Here is a 6,000-nt window from a genome sequence, read left to right on the forward strand (position 1 = left end):
AAATATAAAATAAAGAAAATTAAATATGAAATAAAAGAATTATGCTTATTTAAACTTTCCGTAATCATGATGTTTGACGTGTTGATTTTAGTTTTATATCTATAACAGTCCATCAGTCATAAATATAAAGTGCGAGTGTCCTCGTCAAATTATCCTTATACCCAAAGTTTAAATATTCCAACTAATTGGGGACTTAAACTGTAACAAGATTTTAATACTTTGTTTAATAATTACACCAGGATGTCGACTGAGTGTAACCCAAGGTTTTAATACTTTGTTATCAATTATGCCAAGTGTCCTTGTACATAATTTCACCCCTGTTTTAATAATTCTAGTGGCTATTAATCCATTCCCGTGTCCGGTTAAATGAACGATTATTCGTACATATAAATACCCCGCCCATCGTGTCCGATCGAGTGTATATGGTTATTTATAGGGACGTCCAATTGTAAATCTTTATATTAACATTAACAAACTATCATTTAGTTAAACAAATATAAAGCCCATTAATAGCCCATAGTCTAATTTCCACAAGTGTCGTTCTTTTGTCCAAACCCCAATTATGGTACAAAGCCCAATTACCCAATTTTAATATTTTTAGCCCAACATCATGATTACTTCAGATTAAATAAGCATAATAATAACTTAGCTATGAGACATTAAATTAAAAAGGCTGAACATAACTTACAATGATTAAAAATAGCGTAGCGTTACACGGACAGAATTTCAACTTACACCCTTACAACATTCGCTAACATAACCTTATTATTAGAATTAAAATTAAAATTAAAATTAAAATATAAATATAAATATATACTACGTATATAGATAGAGAGATTGATATTATGGATGGAAAAATGGTGCACCAAAGCTCGATTTTTATAGGCCTGTGATCTGGAAAAGGGGCTCATGCGATCGCAAGGATTTATGCCTTCCAGGCCATGCGATCGCATGGCCAGCTGGGGAGAGCCACTTTTGGTTGTTTTCTTCTGCCGACGTTTATTTAAATATAATATAATATATATATTAATTTTAAGAATTAATTATATATTATATTATATTCATATGCATAGTTGACTTGTAATTTTTAGTCCGTTGCGTCGAGCGTTGATAGTTAACTCTGGTCCCGGTTCCGGATTTTAGAACGTCCTTGCGTACAATTTAATATCATGTACTTTTCGTTTTGAATCTTGTACTCTTGTAATTTTGAGACGTTTCTTATCAATAATTGGAACATCATTGATTGTATTTTGTACTTTTGAGCTTTTTGGTCATTTGCGTCTTCAATTCGTCGAATCTGTCATTTGTCTTCACCTTTTATTATTTAAACGAATATCACTTGTAAATAGGACAATTGCAACTAAAAGCTTGTCTTTCTTGAGGAATAATGCTATGAAATATATGTTCGTTTTTAGCATTACCAATATCGTATAATATTTTAATTTCATCATGATACTCTTACCCATTATTTCCTAATCGTTTTGTTTAATAGCTTTTGATCGTCTTTTATATCGTGTTCATAATAATGATAATAATAGTAATCAACATAATTAGGTGTTACAAATATTTGTTTTAATTACACTAATATTAATAATGATAGTTACTATGACATTATTAACGATAATACTAATAATTATCTTAATGATAATATAGTAATAATAATAATAACAATGACAATAACCATTTTTAAATAATGATATATATATTAATAATGATAATAATAATAATAATACCAATAATAATAATAATAATAATAATAATAATAATAATAATAATAATAATAATTGGATAATAATAATAATACTAATTATAACTTTAACGATAATAACGATAGTAATAATAAAAAAAATAACATTTTTTAATGATAAATCCCTTTTATTGATAAAGATAATAATAATGATAATAATAAGATAAAACAAGAACGACGATAAAAACGACGATAATAATAATCATTTTTTAATAAAAATATCGAAAATTCAATTGATTATAACTTCTAATCCGTTCATCAAAACTATTCGATATCTAAAGGAAAAGTTCTTAATTTTTCGCTAGCTTTCCAAGGACATGCATATCTTATACCTTATCTCAACCGCAAGTGTAACTAATTCAAGATTCAACCTAACCTGTCTAAGGGCAATATCAAAAGTACAAGCATGCATAATCCTAAATACTCGAGCACTAGTTAGGGATACACTATTAGTATGTAAAAGTTAAATTATGAGTACTCACGTATCAATATTGAGATTCAATATTGCAGGAAAGATACGTAGACGCAACGGAAATGATAAACACTATATTGACCTCACGAGCATACCCATGAACCATACTCAATCACCTCCATAGCTATAACCCATAATTTCCTTAATCCTATCCCACTCGAAAAACAACTTCGAAATCACTCGGACAGCACTCCGTCGTAATATTTTATGTATACTAATAATATCTTGAAATAATACGGAGTAAATATATATATGTAAATCGATTTGAGAGAGTTTAGAGAAAAATATTTTCAAGTTTCTATGAAATAATGAACCTATTGAATTCTATTTATAATAGATTTTTGAATTATTAAAGTGAATTATTAAAGTATGAATTATTAAAGTGAATTATTAAACTGAATTATTAAAGTATGAATTATTAAAGTGAATTATTAAAGTATGAATTATTAAAGTGAATTATTAAAGTTAAAGTAAAGTAAAAATAAAGTAAAGGTAAAGTTTAAGTATATTAAAAGTATAAAACTATGTACGTATAATACGCGTATAAATATATATAATATTAATTTAAATCGTTATATATATTTAATAAAATAAAATATAAATATCATTATCTTTATCATACTAGTTAAGTAATGAGTTGTCAAAAGTGGTTCTAGATATTTATAAAAGTTATATACGTTTTAATAATAAATTTCTTTTTAGACTGAAAACGTTTTTGTACGTTTGAAACTAAATAGATCAATCGAGTCTTTATGAGATTCAATCTTCCACTATCCTTTGTCTAGTTCTCAATGATTGACAATTTGTTCTTATTTATAAATCACTTTACCATTTTCCGAATATTGTTAAAATGGAAAGATTTCTCAAATCAACGTGGGCCTTTCAACAGAGACTTGTAATCATAATTCAATATATCTGATAATTTAATCATTTGATCTTATCTTCTAATTCCATTGATAAACATTTTGAAATAGATACAATCATATAAAGTATTTAATCTAATATTTTGTTTACGTTTCAAGTTATAATATATATACACATATGCATATATAATCATATTCATTTAATGGTTCGTGAATCGTTGGAACTTGGTCGAGGTTGAATGAATGTATGAACATAGTTTAAAATTCTTGAAATTTAACTTAACAAATATTGCTTATCGTGTCGGAAACATATAAAGATTAAAGTTTAAATTTGGTTGGAAATTTCCGGGTTGTCACAGTACCTACCCGTTAAAGAAATTTCGTCCCGAAATTTGCGTGGAAAGGTCGTGAATGATAATAAGTATGTTTTCATGATGCATACGGGCTGAAAATTAGAGTTTTATCATCAGCGAATAATTTGGATAAACAATCCATTTATATCAAGAGTACGAATGAAGCTAACATAGAAGAGTGAAATGAGTAAGTGTAGATTCATCTTATCATTTGACGTAGATATGATTGATTCCCAGATTTCAAGGGATTTGAAGAAAATCTTCTTAATAAGATTTGACTCTTCGGTAATCAAGGGAATTAGGATCCGCTTTAAATGCGATCGTCCATTTTAATTGTTCTGTCAGAGATTTTCTTATAAATTCACCTCCTTCGTTTCCTTACAACTCACACCTTCTGTTGATGCATTTTATGCAAGTCCCTAGACATCTACCCACGTCCATTGCAGGTACAACAGTTTATAGGCCACCATGATTGCTCGTTATTATCCTGTCCGTGTTTGTATGTGGTTACAGGAACTGCAGGAATGAGATTTAGATGTTTGACTATGTTAGACTTAGTCAGGCGTACGAGTGAAGCCTCACTAGTATGGCTGACAGGCTAATACGCACGGTTGATGCTGAGCTAAGTCACAATTACAACCTAAATGAGAAGACACGAGTGAGTGATCACCCGTACGGCCGATGAAGCCAACTCGTACGTGTGATGAATGAATTGTATGAGTGAGTCAACAGCAGGGGTATATAAAGTCTTATGTTCTTCATTTTATGTTAAGCCTCTCATTTGTTACACACACTCAGATCTAGTGAGCTCCTCCGATTCTCTCTCAGTCCAAATCACCCAGGTGGTGAATAATAGCTCTAGGTGTTGATCTAATCACACTTGATTTAGTTGTGGTTTGACTAAATTAATTAAAAAAAAACTTAACCTATTCACTAGAGGGTTTGATTCACTTATTCCGCCATTGTGTGAGTTAAATCTGTTGATTTCTAAGTTCCTAGTCATGTTTCATCACCTTCTATTCTTTCCCCCTCAACTCATATTTTGAGGTATTCATCAATATGCTCCATCCAGTTCTGATTCTCGATATACTTCTAACTTTCATATCGGTCATTCTTCTTTTTCATCTACCGCCGGAAGAATATATTTACTTCTACTATACTCTTGGGTTTATAGTGTGTCTAGTTCTCCCGTGTCTTTATATTGCTATATGCATCGATATATGGTTTATAATTTCTGGTTTATCGTTAGCTTTATATGTTCCCTTATATTTCAAAGTCTCTGCTTCTATCTTCTATAATCATTATCATTCACAGGTAATGCTCTCTTTTATTTGCTGCAATTTATACCCCAATTTCTATTTCGGAGTTTTGTCCTTTCGTTTTTTCTTCTTGCGATTAAGCACCGCTTGTAATGGTCCAGAATTCACAGATATGAATTTCGGAATGAACATTGTTAATGTTCTAGGAAGGAAATTGTGATGGCACGATTTTGACTTGTCAAATTACTAGAATACCTTGGAAAAGGCCGAATCATCAAGAAATATTTTTCTTGATATTTTAGAGGTTAAATAGAATATAAGAGTCGTATAACTTGGCACATGATGATGTTATGATCTGTGAATCATCACGTTCCATTTAGAAACTCAGCATGACTTACTGTAATATAATCACGTTGATCAAGTGTTATTATATTGTACTAATTCAGGCTTCAGTTCCCAACACTACTTCAAAATATTCCTATTTTAAACTTGAATGTTTCAGAATTTAGAAATTAAAATAGTTTTTTTTATGATGTAATACAGATAGCGCGAAGAGGTAAATGATTTCAAATAAGAAAAATTAAGAAAATATCTTCAGAAATATGGAGGATATTTATAATGAAAGATATGATGATATTTTAGAATTTCTAATATCAGAGGATGATGAAAAATATTGTCTGCAGGGGTTTAGAGTCAGGAGCAAGGTATTCGTTAATGACTTCAGCAGGTACTGAATCATTTGGATCCTTTGAAGTCAGGTTCAGTCTTTGTAATTTGTCCACAGCCTCCTTCCTACTTTGCTCAATTCTTTTTCTAGTTCTAAAACTTCTCTTTTTCTGCGCTTTGCCAGTACACTTCATCATTATCATCTAGCTTTTACCGTTTAAAGTTGTTTATAGTTTTTGCTTCTTCATCAGCATTTTTTCCATTTTCGGAGAACCAATTCGTAGTTCGGAGTGTTTTTCAGAAACTTCACATTCAAATTGAGTCCAGAAGATAGACGTTATATATACACATATAACTGTTGGCGTAGACATGTTGCGAGATTTCAAAATACTGATTGCTAATTCTCAATGATTCGTATAGCAATTATCATTACAAGATGCGAATGAGTAAATGATGGGGTTTCAATAAATAATTATAATGACTTTTTGGAGAGGCTAAAGTCAAAGGGTAATGAAGTTGTTGGTACATCTGCTAATAATGTGGTGGAATGTAAAAGGTTCCCTGGTAACGATGGTGTATATCTCAAGGTTATAATAAAGTTAGTCTGACTGAAAAGTCAAAGTTGACTTGCTGGAGCTGT

Source organism: Rutidosis leptorrhynchoides, chromosome 4, assembly GCF_046630445.1.
Source record: "Rutidosis leptorrhynchoides isolate AG116_Rl617_1_P2 chromosome 4, CSIRO_AGI_Rlap_v1, whole genome shotgun sequence".
NCBI lineage: Eukaryota > Viridiplantae > Streptophyta > Magnoliopsida > Asterales > Asteraceae > Rutidosis > Rutidosis leptorrhynchoides.